Genomic DNA, 17,742 nt, shown 5'->3' on the forward strand with positions numbered 1-17,742 from the left:
CGGGCCGAACCCCGAACTTTCCGAACATCCAGCTTTTGGGGGCCCTATGGGGTCGCAGGCATAAGGGGGGAGCATGCCCCGATCGCGGGGGGGGGGGTCGGAAATTCCCCCCACCCCCTCCGCTAGCGCTCCCCCCTCTGCCCGCTTCCCCATAACAAAGTTTCAAGAAGTACCTGCTGTGTCCAGTGGTAGTGTGGGTGGCTGGCAGTGGGCGGCACTATGCAGTGACTGAATGAGGAGGAGGAGTCCGGAGAGTGACGCGTTGAGGGAGGCCGGGCAGCGGGCGGTTCACTGCTGAACCGCCCGCTGCCCGGCCTCCCTCAACGCGTCACTCTCCGGACTCCTCCTCCTCATTCAGTCACTGCATAGTGCCGCCCACTGCCAGCCACCCACACTACCACCGGACACAGCAGGTACTTCTTGAAACTTTGTTATGGGGAAGCGGGCAGAGGGGGGAGCGCTAGCGGAGGGGGTGGGGGGAATTTCCGACCCCCCCCCCCCCCGCGATCGGGGCATGCTCCCACCTTATGCCTGCGACCCCATAGGGGGGCCGTATTCGGCCGAACAGCCTGTTCGGCCCTGTTCGGCGGCCATTAGAAGTTCGGGGCGAACCCGAACTTAAAAGGCCGAACACCATCAGGTGTTCGGCCGAACGCGAACATCACCCGAACAGGGTGATGTTCTGCAGAACCCGAACAGTGGCGAACACTGTTCGCCCAACACTAGTCCTGGGCGCTGACCACGGAGAGAATTCCACAATCGTTACAAAACCCTGATTAAACTTGGCTACCAGGTCCTACAAGACAAGAGATTGAGCTAATCAAAACACACAGACTCATATTCATGTTGTTATGCTTTGGATGAAGTCTGCAATGACATGAATGTATTGTGTGTGGGTAAAGTCAATGGAAAATGACACATGTCCTCTGATGAAAGTGCTCTAGTTGACGCAGAAACTGCAGTGTGTTATTGCGCAGCATGGGAGGCAATGAAAGTCAATGGTAATGTGCAATTTTTTTATTTTTTGGGGGGCATGTTACGTTGCGGTGCACATGTGCAGATGCAGATTTTCAGATGACATGCTTACTGTTTATCTAAAGGGTGCAACTTTTTGAAGGCAGGTTTTCTCCAATGAACACAGTCTGCCACATATACTAAAGTTGTGCACTGATGCAGGGTGGTGTGATGTGGTAGCCATCCTGCCACCCTCAAATCATATCGCACCAAGTGTAAAAGGATCCTAAGACCCGGTTCACATCTGCGTTATTAGCCAAAAGGATCCGGTGAGCGGATCCAGTCTCCGCTTCACCGGATCCGGATGGCTCAGTCCGTGGCACGGTTCACATAGTGAAAACTGATCTGATCAATGATTGATCTGATCCGTTTTCACTCAGCAATACATACCTAATGTTCTGTAGCAGCCGGCGGTAGAGGCTTCCTCTTCTTCCGCTGTGACTACACAGCGCGTCATGTGACTGGTCACATGACGTGTCATGTAGTCACGATGCGGAAGAAGACGGAAGCCTCTACCGCTGGCTGCTACAGAACATTAGGTATGTATTTTACCCTCCCTCACCCACCTGCCTGGCTGCTGCACCCTTTCCTCACCATCTCGTCGCTAGATTTGCGTCGGCACATGCCCCCATCCCCCGTGGAACGGTCCATTTCTTCACTAGTGTGAAGAAACATTCCGTTTCCCATTGCCCCAATGCTGCAGCATTTTTGTCCGGATCCGTTCTGCTAAGCAGAACGGTCCGTAAAATTAGGGCCTGCAGCAATTTTTAGGTCCGGGGACCGGAACATATCCGTACCAAAGGATGCATGTGAATGGATCCATAGGTTAACATTGGATCCTTTTACATCCGTTCCGTTTGTACAGTATACGTTCCAGAAGAAAACGCTAATGTGAACCGGGCCCCTTTTACACTTAATCAGTTGCTCTCAGTTACAACTGAAGGAAAAAACGATTTTCAACGTAATGCCCATGTTTTCCTATGGCACAGCTCCCACTATACAAGTTTTAACTGAAATTTTTTTTACAATGCACTGCTATGGGAAAACGCGTACTAACGCATACCAACGCATTAAGTGTAAAAGGACCCTTATTCATCCTTGGGTATTATTCTTCCCTAAAACTTTAACTTACTATCACAGCAGTTTACTTTGCATTTACATATTATAGCATATTATTATAGCAGAGGAGATCAGGAAAACAAAAAAAGAAAACAAATAAACAATAAGACATAAGCATGAAAAATAAATTTTTATACAGTATAACAAAATTTAAGTACAGTAAGTATACCTGCAGGAGACCACCTGCTAGAGAGCAGTGGAAGTTCACTACAATCAAAGCATATCCTGCCAACTATGGGTGAAACAAGGCACAGCATGATTTCTAACATGGAATTTGCAGTCTGATCCATAGTCGTGCTAACCTGAGGTCTCAGTACAGCCACAAGCAACCAGTGGTGCTGAAGTAGTACGGCTGCCTTGTGTGCATGCATCCTTGCCTTCAGATAGGTACACAATTTTCACTTTGACAGGCTTAATTTACTTAGACCTCTACCAAATACTTCAAGCCTCCCCAGGGGAAGATATCCGAAACATTCTGTTAAACCTGGGCTGGATTATTTGAAAATTGTCAGGTTTGCTGGACCACTTGCAATTTCTACACTGGAGATACTGAGAGATCTCTGGGCTTGGGGTGCCTTTGTCAATCAGGTCTTATATGTATACAGCACAACAGCATCAATTTTGTTGCAGTAAAATCTAAAATAAGCAAGAGAGATCTGACTCACCTAATCACCACTTCCAGCGTAGGGTCTCCATGGCGACAGCAGCGTCATGTGACATGCAGTCAGTACGTGCTAGCATGTAACACACGGGTACGTATTGATAGCATGTCACAGGACGACACAGTGGCCATGGACACCCGACACAGGATGGGGGGGTTAGGCGAGCTAATCCTCTCTCCCTTTAGCCCGCTTGCAACTCTGCAGGGAGGGAGGAGAGGAATCCGGTCACCCAGTGGCAGGCGGATTCTCAGAGTATGTGGGCCAGATACAGCCCGCGGGTCGTAGTTTGTCTAGTGCTAGGGGAGACCATAGTACATCCATAAAGATTACCAATATTCTGCTATCGGAATTACCCAGCAATTTATCAATATCCTGTTATATGTTATATATGGAGCTTTTGTTACTGATTTCCATTTTATTAGGGAGAGCATTAAAAATGTAAAATCATGAATAAAACATGCAGTGATTGTTCCATTTGATTGAAAAAAAAGTTTCTCGCAAAAAGAAAAAAAAAACATATCAGCTGTCGGCATAACTTACGGCTCGGTTTATCACTTTTTTTTTAACTGAGGCTAAAATATTGTTATACTTCTAGCTAGGTGAGATGAATCTGTTCAGGATTTGGGCTGTGGACCCCAAATCTCTGCAGCGGCAGACATGGGTTCAGAATCAGAATAGCTCTTTACTATAAATTCGCCCTGGAATGTAAATTTTACCAATAGCCCCACTCACCTATGCATTTCAAAAGGTCAATTTAAAGCCGCAGAAACCTTACCGCCAGTGTAGCTTCCTGCTGTGTGTTCTGCATGTAAACACAGCTCCTAGCTAGCACATTAACCTTTACAAATGCCTACCCTGCTTGGCACAATAGCTATCCTCAACCCAGCCAGCATTATTAATCCTCTACTACGCTAACTACCTTACTGATGCTATTAGTCCTTGCACTGCATCTGGTGGTAGTGGTAGTGGTGGTAGGAGGTGCCATCACTTAAGAATGCCTTGACCAGTAGAACCCTTTAAGGTGGATCTGGTCAGACTCTATGGTTTATAGGGGTTGGTGCGAAGGCAACCAAGCCGATGAGCACGATGAGCAGATCCCTTGCTGCTGGGAAACAGTTCTTTACAAAACACTTGTAGCAGTGCAGGGTGGCCTTAAAGTGGTCTATCAGGGTAAAAATACATTTTAGTCATATACCTTTGTGCCATGCCTGAAAATGTAATTGTCACCAAGGAGTCAGTAGGTTCTGTTTCATGCTGCCACAGTTCTTCATGTGTTTCAGTACACCTGTACCAACTGATTTCTAAAATCTAGCTTTCATCTTTCATCGTGACCTGGGCCACTGTCCAACACATGGCATTATGGGGTATGTTGACGAATACTCAGTGTGTTATTCAAGAATTAATGGGAATGGAACTCTATTCTGCAGCCTCTCCCTTACCACCACCTTCCCCCCCCCCCCTTTTTCTTTAATCTTTTTATTGTGACAAGATAGAAAAACAGGCTGTTACAAGATCACATCTTTACAAATACAGCCACTTTTTATAAAAATAACATAGCACTCCGTCTACACATCAATCCTTTGCAACAAAGCCTTCACTACTCTTCACAGACCTACAGGTGGTTGTTTAACCATTTCAGCCCACAGGGATTTTTCACCTTATGCATCAGAGCAATGTTCACCTCCCATTCATTCGCTAATAAGTTTACCACTACTTATCACAATTTATTGATCTATATCTTGTTTTTTCCGCCACTAATTAGGCTTTCTTTGGGTGGTACATTTTGCGAAGAATTATTTTTTTTATAAATGCATTTTAACAGGATTAATAAGAAAAAAATGGAAAAAATTCATTATTTCTCAGTTTTAGGCCATTATAACTTTAAAATAATCCATGCTACCATAATTAAAACCTATGTATTTTATTTGCCAGTTTGTCTCAGTTATGACACCATTTAAATTTTGTCCCTATCACAATGTATGGCGCCAATATTTTATTTGGAAATAAAAGTGCATTTTTTTCCGTTTTGCGTCCATCAATATTTACAAGCTTATAATTTGAAAAAAAATTGTAGTATACCCCCTTCACATGCATATTTACAAAGTTCAGACCCTTACGTAACTATTTTTTTTTTTAATTGTATTTTTTTTTCCATTAAAAATTTTATTTGGGTAATATTTTGGTGGGGGAAATAAACAGTTAATTTTCAATGTTATTATATGTGTAAATTGTAATGTAAAAAATATGTAGATGTAGTTTTACTATTTGGCCACAAGATGACCACCTTGAATTTTTTTTTCTCTCCTTGTGATTCTCGCTAAGCGGAAGCACAAGGGGATGCAGAAATGTTTACGTGCAGAAAGACTGAAGCCTCTTGTAAGAGCGCTTCGGTTTTTCTACTGGGGACACGGATCGGTGATCGGGAACCATGTTCCCGTTCACTGATCCCAGGGATCGCGCCAAAGCACAGCACCGCAGCAGAGCAGCCGCCCGGACGTGAGCTTCACGTCCGGGCGGCAGAAATAGTTAAAGAAGTTATAATAGTGTGCCCTGTAAACTTATAATTTCTTGTAAACTCTGTGGGTCAACATTCCCAACCCCCCATTTCTTTATAATGTTTTCGGTTTGGCCAGTTGAGTTATACCTGCCCAATACAGATTACTGATTGCCAATATCTTACTGGCCACAAAGATTGCTATATCAAGGCATTGGAAAGACCCAGCCCACCCCACTTTACCTGAAATTATTCAGACTGTGAATGTGAACTTTAAATATGAAATCGTGTATGCTAACTCACCACCACCTTTTATGCCCTTTTTCAGGTAATTTAAATTTAACTGTCTGTATCTTTACTCTGGATGTTGCACAACAATCCATAGAGAGGTAAACTCCACACAGTAGCTTCTCTCCCACCATTCATGTTCTCTCCTTCTCTGATTGCAAGTAAAATCTGAGATGGATGAGACAGAGAGGAAGAATGCAGAAGAGCCTTGTTCATAGTGTCATCATTTGGATTTATCAGCGTATGTAATGCATCATGGGAGGAGGTTTAATTGGGTGGATTTCAGGTATGTGGGTACAACATGCAAAAAATGGCTAGATCTATAGTAGCAAAGAGGACATAAATGTAGCTTCAGCACGGAATATCCCTGTCTTCTAATATATGTGGGTACACCGTAATGCACCTTTCAGCTGGTATTTCGATATTTGCAAAGTGGAAATTGAAAAAACATTCTTATATTTAGGCTTAAAGTGATGGTGTATCTGCCACTTCATAAACACACCCCATGCTTCCTGGATAGAATTAGCAGAGTACTAATTTACTAGACATTTAACCAAACAAGTTGAAGAGTAGTGCGTTTATAACGTTTTAAGACAAAACACTTTGATGTTGTACTTCTGGATCCAATAACATGGAACACAAGCTAAATATTTTAGAAATGCCAGATTGTTATGGAGGCAAATCTACTGATACAATGGTCTCCAGCATGTATTTACGGAGCCCTTATTTCTGCCTAAACAAACACATATTTTCAAGCTGTGTTGGATCCTGTACAGTAATACACAAGGACTTAATCTATCACAACAAAATACGGCTCTAAACAGCTTTATTTATACATGATCGCCGAAGTGTGCCCTAGCATCAGACATCTTATGTTTTATAAATTTATGGGCCAAATACTGCCACATTTCCCATTGTAGTGTAGTGGAGAGTTAGCGCACCCCAGAGGGCAACACTCGTGCTTATTTTACAGCCGGTCACAAGAAAGTAAAGCAACATTTGCAGAAAGCAAATTTGTACTACTCTTAATGAAAAATATCTTTTCATATAATGTCAAATTACACAAAGAAGTGCTCTATGGCAACTCACACCACAGTCCAACTCTCATAGTTTCATTCTTCTCACAGTAACAAAAGAGGACGTGTGATTAGATCCTATATTTTACTGCATGATGCCCTTTCAGTGACAGAGAGAATGTACTGAAAGTAGAGCCTGTGTTTGTTCTGTGCTGAATTCCTGGCACTGGGTTTTTTGAGTATCAATGACCAAGCTTCATGTTCTGCCCTAACATTGACCACGTACCCTTACCTTTCCCACACCTTAACATCTCCCAATCCTCCATACTAGCTTACTGCTATCCAATCTTCAGTAGCCCTTTTCCAAACTTTGTGCCAAGCCTTAAAATCTTCCTTGAACAGACCATAGAGTGGTTCTTGAGTCCATAGAGAGATAACAAATGTCTCTGGGGTGGACTGTGTGCAATCCTCCTAGGCAGGGGTGCAGTGTCTCAGGGTCCCTGTCATCTTCCCCTATTCTGGCCTAGACCCCCTGGAGCAACAGTAGTCCACAGCCTGCCCTTTGGAGTACTTCAGCTAAGACGTTTCTACTGGTTTGAGCCATAATGTTCCAGTGTAACTCTGCTAAGTGCTATTCCCGGCCTTGTGTCTGGGATATGTGAGAGCACTGCAGAGCAAGGCATGATGTTATGAGTTTTCTGTTTATTGCACTATATTTTTGTTCAATTTGTTTTAGGGTTTTATTTGTACTGTTTCATTAGGTTTTGATTTGTACTGTTGTTTTAGTTGTTCATTGTGTATTACGAAGATGTTCGTATACATCTGTGAAACCTCAAGAAGACCAGAATGTTGGTAATGCACTGATTGAGCTTATGTTGTTTCTCTTCTGACCAAAATGTTTCTGAGTCATAAAAACAATGTTGTTATTGTTTTAATGCCTTCTCTTGCCAATAAAAAGAGCTATTAAAAAAACTTTCTTGAAAAAATGCCTAATGCTAAACCTGACTTTCAACCTTAGCTTATACATGCGACCTGTGGTGATCTTCTGTACACCACTTGCCTAAATACCTAAAGTCTGCCCGGAAGCACTTGAGGGTGGTGCCAAGCAGTGCAAAATGCTCCTGGCATGAACAATGCTGAATAAAGGAGGACATCTTTATTGTATCTTGCAATACACAAACAAACTTCAGCTGAAAATAAACTCAAGATATAATTGTATGTGTAGTATAAATGTTATCTAAAACAATCCTGGTGTCTCATTTCCTTATTTTCATTGTAAGAGGTTACATTTTAACTTTGAAAAGTGCACAGCAACCATGTCAATGTGCCATACAACCTGGTTAATTCAGCTCCCAGCAATATAAAGAATTAGCTTTGGAGCCTGATATCACTCTCTTGTTATCAGGATTATCTGCACACCCAGATAAATGTGTTTTGCCCTCTATTTACTTTTCAGGAGAGCCCAAGCTGCATTTGGCCATTCGTTTTTTTCTTGACTAAGTACAATATGTACCTATGTTTATCTCATCAAGTCATATGTCAATTCAGGCACCCAGGTAGAGATGGCCCTGCCTAGTAGAACTCACTGAGAAGAATGTGATCAGTTTGACCAGCTGATAGATTTGTAAGGCTCTGATTTGCTGGTCACAGAAAGCCTGGAAATCTATCAGCTGATCAAACTGATTACATGCTTTTCTGTGAGTTCTCCTAGGCAACTTGTGGGTAGGGTGAACAGAAAACAACCTGGAGGGAAACAAAAAACACAGAAAGAAAACGGAAGCCCTGATGGTGCAGTAAGTCACAACAATGGACAATTGAAGTAGAGTAGGTAGAGGTACTCACAAAGGGAGGTTGCAGAGGGGCAACCAACCACTGTAGGCAGATGAAGATGCACAAACCCGACTTCACTCGGCAGGGGCGTAGCAATAGTGCCATAGCAACTGCTATGGGGCCCTGCAGCAGAGGGGGCCCAGGTGCTACTGAATGTATTCACCAGTAACTTCCTTGTGTTTCTCCACCCTCTGACTTTGTGTCAGTGCCCATGAACTATGAGCAGTGTAGAGTGCATGAGAATGTAAATTGCCCAATGAACTCATATCCATAGGGAAGGAGCAGGTGGCATTGCTTAAGAGTGCCTACAACTGAGGGCCCCATGAAAGTTTTGCTATGGGGCCCCATGATCTCTAGCTACTGCCGCTCGGGTGTCCAGTTAAGCTGGATACAGTCGCTCTCTTGGTGCAAAAGGTTCTAGATGGTTGTAGGGGTGGTGTCAGCCACCTGACCAAATAGAATTCCCCTCCCGAGGTAGGGAAGGTAACACAAAGGGGGTAAAAGAGGTACCCAGGGTATGATAAAACAGCTATAATTAAAAAAAATTATGCCTAAGTGGCACCTTTTGCTCTGGCTTTGATCTCTCTGACACTTTATTTGGCCTAAGGAAGTGGGCCGAGACCCACAAAACGCGTTGTCAAGTGCATATTTGAGTTCGTTGTTTACCATTCAAATTCATTATTTTCATTTAGCTGTTTTTAACGCAGTTTTATCATACCCAGGGTGCCTCTTCCCCCCCCCCCCCCCCCCCCCCTTTGTGTTCTCCTAGGCAAAGTCATCCCTATACCCAGGCATCACACTAAAAACAGTCCCAGGTTTTGCTACAATGATATATAAAGGAGGTGGTATGGCAGTTTAACAAACACATATGATTTTTCATAAGAGAATCATCACTTCTGGCTGGGTTGGTTAGCAGTTGCAGCAATATGAGAAATGTAACTTTCATCCTGCTGTTCTTGCTTGACTGATATTTAAGAGTTATTATGGATAGAACAATCTTACCCCATTCAAGGCCACCAGAGACCTACAGCTTTCCAGGTAACATCTAAATAGCTATAAAGCCATTACATGTAGTCCCCGACTTACGAACGAACGCCCGACTTACAAACAAATTTGTTCAAATTGGACTTGTAGTTTTTGAGAAAATTGATTTAAAAAAAAATGTAAAGAATAAATGGCTTTTAAACCTGTACAAGCAGGCACAGAGGGCAGTGGTGACACAGAGGGGGACACTGGAGGCACAGAGAAGGTACAGGGGATAGAGATGGCACAGAGCTTCGACTTAAGAACAGATTCAGGTTAGGAACGAACCTACAGTCCCTATCTCATTCGTTAATCGGGGACTACCTGTATATTGCATGGCCAGAAAGAAGGGAAGCCTGTCTGTATATGTAGGCTGCATCTTTCTGTTCTCTGGCATCCTCCTTCCTCATTCGTCCTTGTATGATCCCTGCTATCATTTTCCACAGGACACATCAACACAAACACTCAACTACATGCACTAAACATTTATATTTTTATCTGTAGAATTTACTTAACACTGGCCTGCTAAGTGATCAAATTAAAGTACAACTGAAGTAGGAGATATAAGTGGGCTGCCATACTTATTTCCTTTTTTCCTTTAAACAATACCAGTTGCATGGTTTTCCTGCTGATTACCTACCTCTAATACTCTTATCCATAAACCCTGAACAAGCGTGCAGATCAGATGTTTCTAACTGATGTCTGACTGGATTAACTGCATGCTTGTTTCAGGTGTTTATTCAGAGACTACAGCTGCCCAAAAATCAGCAGGATGAAAGGCAACTGGAAATAAATATGGTTGCCTCCCCATCTCTTTTCAAGTCAGGTGTCCTTTAATGTCACAAGTAAGACTATTGGCCATATTCAGATCTGGAGCGGTTATAATATATTACTACGCTACGTGTTATAGGTTTCCTGCATGAAATTTACACCCACAAGCTATTGTGTTGGAAAATAGATTTGGATCTATAGTTGGCTGCACATACACCACAGGCTGAATCCTGAGCGATTTCAGCAAAAGGCATTTGCTAGCATTTAGTCATTCAGATTTTGAAAAACGATTTTCAGAGCGATTTTTGATTAATGTGCATTTTTGCACATTCATTCAAGCTGAATTGCTCAAAAAAATGCTACATGCAGCACGTTTTCAAAAGGTAACAGTGCACTAGCGCTTTGTCAATCGACCCCAGTGTGAACCAGGCCTCAGACTGCATTGGACCAGTATTATAGAGTCTCACTACTGCAGTGTGTGTCCTATGTACTGGTGAAGAATACTGGGCAGAAGCATCCCGGCAGTCCTAGGTCTATCCCCAAGATATGTGTAATTGTATGTGGCACAGAAAGAGAAGTCCTGAGACTCCCAGGATGTTCTGTCCAGGCCTCTGCAACAATACAGAGCAGACTTTTGGTCACATGTAGGACCGGTGCTACCACAGAGGTAAAGGGGGCAATTGCCCCAGAGCTTGTAGGGGCCCCCAAGGTGTCCCCCCCCCACACACAACTTAATTGTTGCTCCAGGTCCTCTGCAGTCTTTGACAGATTAGCATTTCACTTGTGCTGGCAGACGTACTGCTCTGTCAGACTGTGGCTCCGTACTCCCTGTCTTCATCCACTGCTGGCTGCATCTTCTCTGTGACCCGTGGCATGGTATTCCGAGGATGAAGCTGGGGAGTGCATAAAGCCACGGACTGTCAGAGGAGTGCACCTGCCAGCACAGGTGAGATACTACTCTGCCAAAGACTCCAAAGGGGCCCCAGGGAGCACAGTCAAGTGTTAGAAGATGGTCGGGGGGGGGGCAACAAAGGGTCCTGGTTAACTTTTCGGGGTGTCTGTTGGGGGGCCCTGGTTAACTTTGCCCAGGGGCCCCATTCTTACTAGAATCGGCCCTGGTCACATGACAGGAATAGATGGGGCTGAGCAGTACACTTGAATCACGTACTTCTATGGCAGCATCAGGGCCTGTTTCCAGTACACACAGATTGGATGCAGAAAGAATGCAGAAAAACTAGACAAGACAAGACAAATAACATTTATATTGCGCTTTTCTCCTTGCGGACTCAAAGCGCCAGAGCAGAGCAGCAGCCACTAGGGTGCGCGCTATTGGCAGTAGCAGTGTAAGAGAGCCTTGCCAAAGGTCTCCTACTGAATTAGTGCTGGCTTACTGAACAGGCAGAGCCGAGATTCGAACCCTGGTCTCCTGTGTCAGAGGCAGAGCCCTTAACCATTACACCATCAGCCAACTGCTGACTCCAATGAATGCCTATGGGAAAATCTGCATCAGAAAAATCGCGTTTAGTGGAAACAGGCCCATAAGCATTTATTGGAGTCATCCATTCTGCATCCAATCTGCATGTAGTGGAAACAGGCCCTTAGAGTGAGGTCAAGAGGGCGGAAACAACAGTCAGAGATTTCTAGTAGGTAAGTATGCATTCATATGTATTCATTGCAACACTGCAACTAGAAATATCTGGCTGTTATTCCCACCCACCAATCCACAGTCCGACTTGCATGCCATCAAAAATGGCACTGCCAAATTTCAGTGCAGGGTAAAGCCGAAATAAGGCTCACCCTGCTATAGCAAAACTCCTGGGAGGTGTTAAAAACTATTCCCACTCCGAGTTATAGAAACTTGGAAAGACACGTAAGTCAGGCTATTGCCGGTGACCGAATTACCTAAATGTTGTGCTAATATGAGCTCCGGCTATTGCAGGCACCCAAGTTAGTCACTGAGTGTCGCTATAGCCGTATTTTGCATTAGCCCCTTTGGAGGCACCCAAATCATCTACACAGAGCTGTGCTGAAATTAGCTGTTTAATTGGACCTGGTCAGCAGCAGTGACTGACTGCCCACAGCAGTCATCCACGCTCTCAACCCCTGCATAGTGGATGATAAAATAAGAGATGGGGGGTGTGGATGACTCCAAAACGCTATAGCAGCTTAGCAATCATACTGCTCAAAAGTCACCTACTTTGTGTTAATTAAAGGGGAACTTCAGCCTAAACAAACATACTGTCATCAAGTTACATTAATTATGTTAATTAGAATAGATAGGTAATATAATCTCTTACACACCCTGTTTTAAAAGAACAGGCAAATGTTTGTGATTCATGGGGGCTGCTATCTTTGTCATGGGGGCAGACATCTTTTTGGTTAAAAGGGGGCGACAAGGAGCAGGAGATACAGTTCCAACTGTCCTGTGTCCTGATTACCCTTCTCAGCTGCACACGCTAGGCTTCAAATGTCAAATACAAAATGTAAAAAAAAAAATTGCACCAAAACAGCAGAACGAGAACAACATCATCAGAAATCCCATCATGCTTTGCACAGCATCAGGGGAAAAAAGCCCGGGCAGTTTTCTTCTGTGCAGCTAAAAATGAGGCTTGTATAAGGCTTGTATAAGAGAAACAAAGTTCTGATGCTGTGAAACTGTTAAAGAAACACCAGGCCTTTTCAGTGCTGCTGAGTCGATTTTTAGTCTGGAGGTTCACTTTAACAATGGTTAATTTGCATATATTCAGCAGTGTTGCTCTGGGAGACATCTCAAGCTCACTCCAACCTGAATTATCGCAAATTCTTTCTGTTTTAGGAAAGCAAACTTTTGTTTTTGTTCTACTTTGTGTGGAATGAGATTTTGCAGCTAAAAAAACTCATTATTTGGATCACATGACCAGAAGCACAGAGTACAGTCAGGCAGGCTGCTGTTAGTGGCCGTTACTCTGCTAGTTCATTTTGCTAACCTTTGTAAATATGTGATTTATTAATGTATTTATTTTGTTAAGCACGTAGTCACCTTTTCACTAATATACACTCCTGACGAAGTTTCCAATTGAGGAAATGAAACATGTTGAGTTGGTGTAGGGTATTGAATACAGTGTGAACTTGGAGGATGGTCCTTTGACCTCTGACTCATACCTCCAGTCTCATCGTTATCACTTTTTACTAGAATGGTCAGCAAATTTGGTTCTTTTTAATGTAACTCTGATTAAAAGTTAAATTTGAATACTTTTCTAATTAGGGTATTTCTGAATGTTATGTAATTGAATTCAGGTGTGTTTTTGAAATTTACAGTCAGTCAGTCTCAGGTTCTTGTAGGTGAAGCTGGTGTTGCATGGACTGCATCATCCCAGTGTTCAGAATGAAAGGGGGAAGGTGCAGACCGCATTTCTCTGAGAAGACTGCAGCCTGTAACAATGAGAGTCTGTGGGCCAGGAAGTGGTCAGTTTTCAGGTTCCTGACCAGGCATCGTAAGAGTGATTTGTGTCCGGAGCGGGGCTTATACACCATGACAAGTAAATGCTTATATCTGAAACACATTAGTTCTTCTTACACTGCTGTATCTTCTGGTTTTATCTGCATTACCGAGGTCCGCTTGCAGGTTATTCCTTCATAGAGTCCATCAGAAAGTTACGTCAAGCCACTTCGCCTCCCACCCTCCCCTGCCAGAGCAATCAACTTCCCACTACTCATCTCTATTTCTAAGATGCACTTCCTCTCTCAATGCTGCTTCAGATAAATACTAGCTCTGCAGTATAAAGAACCCCTCAGCCAACATTAAAGTCCCCACTGCTGCCTGTGGATGAATCACTGCAAAGAGAAGTTCAATTTAAAAGAAATGCCCACAAATGAATGTATTTGATCAGAAACCTGCTAAAAGTACAAATGAATAGGCTCCTGATTTTTGAATCACAGCCAATATGCATTACTCATGTGAAGAAAGCCTTAGACAGAGAACGGGCTGTTTTCTGACTGCGAACAGCTTACTTAAATTGAGGGTAATTCATCCTATCAGGGAGAAAAAGCCTCTGGCTGTAATTTGTCCAAGTGTGTAATGGATCACTTGCATTAAGGGAACATATTTTGTATGGGTGTAAAATATGGCTTTAACAACCCAGCTCTGGCTGCGGCTACAACATGGGAGTTGTAAATGTTTGGTCTTCTGGGGCCAGAAGAAAACATTACCTTACAAAAAGGGTGGTGTTTCCACAAGGTCCGCTCTCTTTTGAAGTGACAAGGGCTGATTCATGAATGGAGTTAAACGAAGCTCTTGCAATTCAGAGAACTCTCCTTCGTCCAGTAGTTTCCTACAGCAAGACAAGCAAATGCACTCAGCACGAGCGTATCAGACGCAAGCATCTCTTCTGAAGCGGTGTCTTGTTTAGACTTCATTTCTAACCATAAATACAAAGTTAGGTTTGGCAGACCTGGCTAATGTAAAGTGCTCCTTAAAAGAAAGTGCAGCATCCTATTCCTACGCCTGCTTATGTCACATGGACTCTAAAATTACTGCCACAGAGCACTATCTGCAGTTCTGCAATTATATGTATGAGGGGTAAAAGCAGCATACAGCCATTCAAACCTTGACAGAAAACTAGTGCTGACTTTATTCATACCATCTGGATCACTTGTTCCTAATATACTGTATGTCGACATTTCAGTTACTCAACTAAGTGATGAGTTATAAATATTGTTAGGCATTTATGGGGTACTTTGGAGTACATAGAACAAGTCACATCACATCACTGTTTCTCGGCAGGGTTAATAGTAGTCTAGTCTCCTTATCAAAGTCTAGGGACTGTTCTGGAGATGGGGGAGAAATTGACCTACCAGTATGTTAATAGAATGTGGGACGATAGCGAGACACCCCCAAACACATTATTGTTTCTTGCATTCTATAGATAGCACTAGTAGCATATTTTGTCATTTATACATATATATGTACCATGCATGAGCTGTGTGTGTAATTATGCTCCAATCCCCACCCAAGTTTAGTGTAGTCTGTACAGCACTATAGAAGAAGATGGAGCTATATCAATGAATCATCCGATGTGTCATCCCAAAAATATTGGTAAGTCAAGTGGTCTACCTCCAAATTGGCTTTAAATGACAGGAAAATTGGGCTATGACTATGACAGTTTGTGAGCTCCTCTGAGGACAGTACATGACTATGTACTCTGCACAGTGCTGCATAAATAAATAATAATTTGAAAGGATATTAGACTATGGTAGCAGTTACATTGTGAACTTCTGTGAGGGACAGTGACATGACTATGTACTCTGTAAAGTGCAGCAAAAGATGTCAGTACTATATAGATACTATTAGTTATTAATATGGTAGGTCATTAAACTATGATTATGGTAGGATTAGATTGTGAGCTCTTCTGGAGGAAAGTTTTTGACACAACTATGTACGCTATAAAGTGCTGCAGAAGATGTCAGTGTTGTATAAATACATAAAAATACAGTAGGACATTTTACTATGACTATGGTTGGTTTGGATTGTGAGCTCCTCTGAGGACAGACAGTGACATGACTGTGTACTCTGTAAAGTGCTGCAGAACACATCAGTGCTACATCCTATATAGTAAAATCCCATGTGTCCCTGCGTCATCCTCCCGTCCCTGTGTCCGTGTGTTTTAGCTACTGCACATGTGTAGCTGTTGTGACAGGAGGACGACAGGGCCGGGGGGCGGGGGGATTAGGAGCAGGCAGCCGTTGGTGCCCGCTGCAGGGAGCATAGCCAGGCGCGCGGCTGTGCACCCTGCAGTTATTTAACGGGCAGGCTAAATAGCTAGTAAATACATAATATGGTAGGACATTTTACCATTATAAGGATAGGATTACGCTTGTGAGCTCCTCTGAGGACAGTTTGTGACATGACTGTGTACTCTATAAAGTGCTGCAGGAAATGTCACTGCTATAGACATACATAATAATAATATGGTTGGACATTAGGCTATGACTATGGCAGCATTAAATTGGGAGCTCTTCTGAGGGTCAGTGTAACATGACTATGTACTCTGCAAAGCTATACAGTAGATCTCAGCATTGTATTATATAAAAATAATAATAATAACAACAATAGTTATAACCACTTACTGTATATACAAAAGTTAATACAGACATAACATTAAAATCTCAGCAAGCTTCACATCTGTCCCAGAAGTTGCTTATATTACTGCAGGACAGACATAAAAAAGCTAGGAATCTCCAGTGCCTATATGCTGTAAAAAGTGAAGTGATTTCGGAACGTCCCGAGCACCGTCCCCTCCCCTGGCAGTGATGAGGTGAGTGATGTGCAGCGTGTGGGAAGATGTGATGTGCAGCGTGTGGGAAGATGTGATGTGCAGCGTGTGGAGTAAGATGCCTCTCTCACCTGTGTGAGCCGCTGTTCCCCCGGCAAGTCCCTGCGAGGTCCTCAGCAGCCTGTGGTCCAGCGTGTGACAGCCACTCCCGCCCAGCACTGACTCCTCTCACACGGCCAGTGCAACGCAGCTGGATGGAGGGCGGCCTGCAGGGCGGAGACACGGAGGGGGGCTGCTCTATTCACCACCTGGGACAGCCCCACCTCTGACAGAGGATGCACAACCTGCTGGCATCGCTCGCTACACACAGGCTGAATGGCTGCATAGCTCCCAACTGTCCCTCAGTCGCTCTTTGGGAGCCCTTTCCCTCTTTCCTCCTCATTTGTCCCTCTTTCAGGACTTTGTCCCTAGTTCTATGTAAATATATATATATATATATATATATATATATATATATATATATATATATATATATATATATATATATATATATATATACATACATACATACATACATACATATATATATATATGTATATATATATACATACATATATATATATATATATATATATATATATATATATATATATATATATATATATATATATATATATATATAAATCTACTAAAACATTTTGTTTGATTGACCGTAAACCTTATTCCCATCCTTTAAATTGATATTTTACTAATGTTAAAACATGGAATGCGCTGCTGCTCCTCTCATTGCACACATCCTGCGTGGCTGGAGAACATGGAATGCACTGCTGCACCTCTCAGCGCACACAGCCTGCGTGGCTGGAGAACATGGAATGCGCTGCTGCACCTCTCACTGCACACAGCCTGCGTGGCTGGAGCACATGGAATGTGCTGCTGCTGCACCTCTCAGCGCACACAGCCTGCGTGGCTGGAGAACATGGAATGCGCTGCTGCTTCTCTCATTGCACACATCCTGCGTGGCTGGAGAACATGGAATGCGCTGCTGCACCTCTCAGCGCACACAGCCTGCGTGGCTGGAGAACATGGAATGCGCTGCTGCACCTCTCACTGCACACAGCCTGCGTGGCTGGAGCACATGGAATGCGCTGCTGCTGCACCTCTCAGCGCACACAGCCTGTGTGGCTGGAGAACATGGAATGCGCTGCTGCTTCTCTCATTGCACACATCCTGCGTGGCTGGAGAACATGGAATGTGCTGCTGCACCTCTCAGCGCA

General features: G+C 43.4%; 1 protein-coding gene across 2 annotated transcripts in view; it reads right to left on the reverse strand.

Moving 5' to 3' along the window:
- The window catches only part of ZNF385C (zinc finger protein 385C), a 526,232-nt gene extending 509,533 nt beyond the window's left edge, over positions 1 to 16,699 (reverse strand). For both annotated transcript variants that reach the window (XM_068263757.1, XM_068263755.1), the window contains exons 1-2: positions 16,600 to 16,699; positions 14,406 to 14,527 (exon numbers count right to left, since the gene is read on the reverse strand). The gene's annotated coding sequence lies outside the window, so the exon portion shown is untranslated. The remainder of the gene's footprint in view (positions 1 to 14,405; positions 14,528 to 16,599) is intronic.
- Between the last annotated feature and the right edge of the window lie 1,043 nt (positions 16,700 to 17,742).

Source organism: Hyperolius riggenbachi, chromosome 12 (assembly GCF_040937935.1).
Source record: "Hyperolius riggenbachi isolate aHypRig1 chromosome 12, aHypRig1.pri, whole genome shotgun sequence".
Lineage (NCBI taxonomy): Eukaryota > Metazoa > Chordata > Amphibia > Anura > Hyperoliidae > Hyperolius > Hyperolius riggenbachi.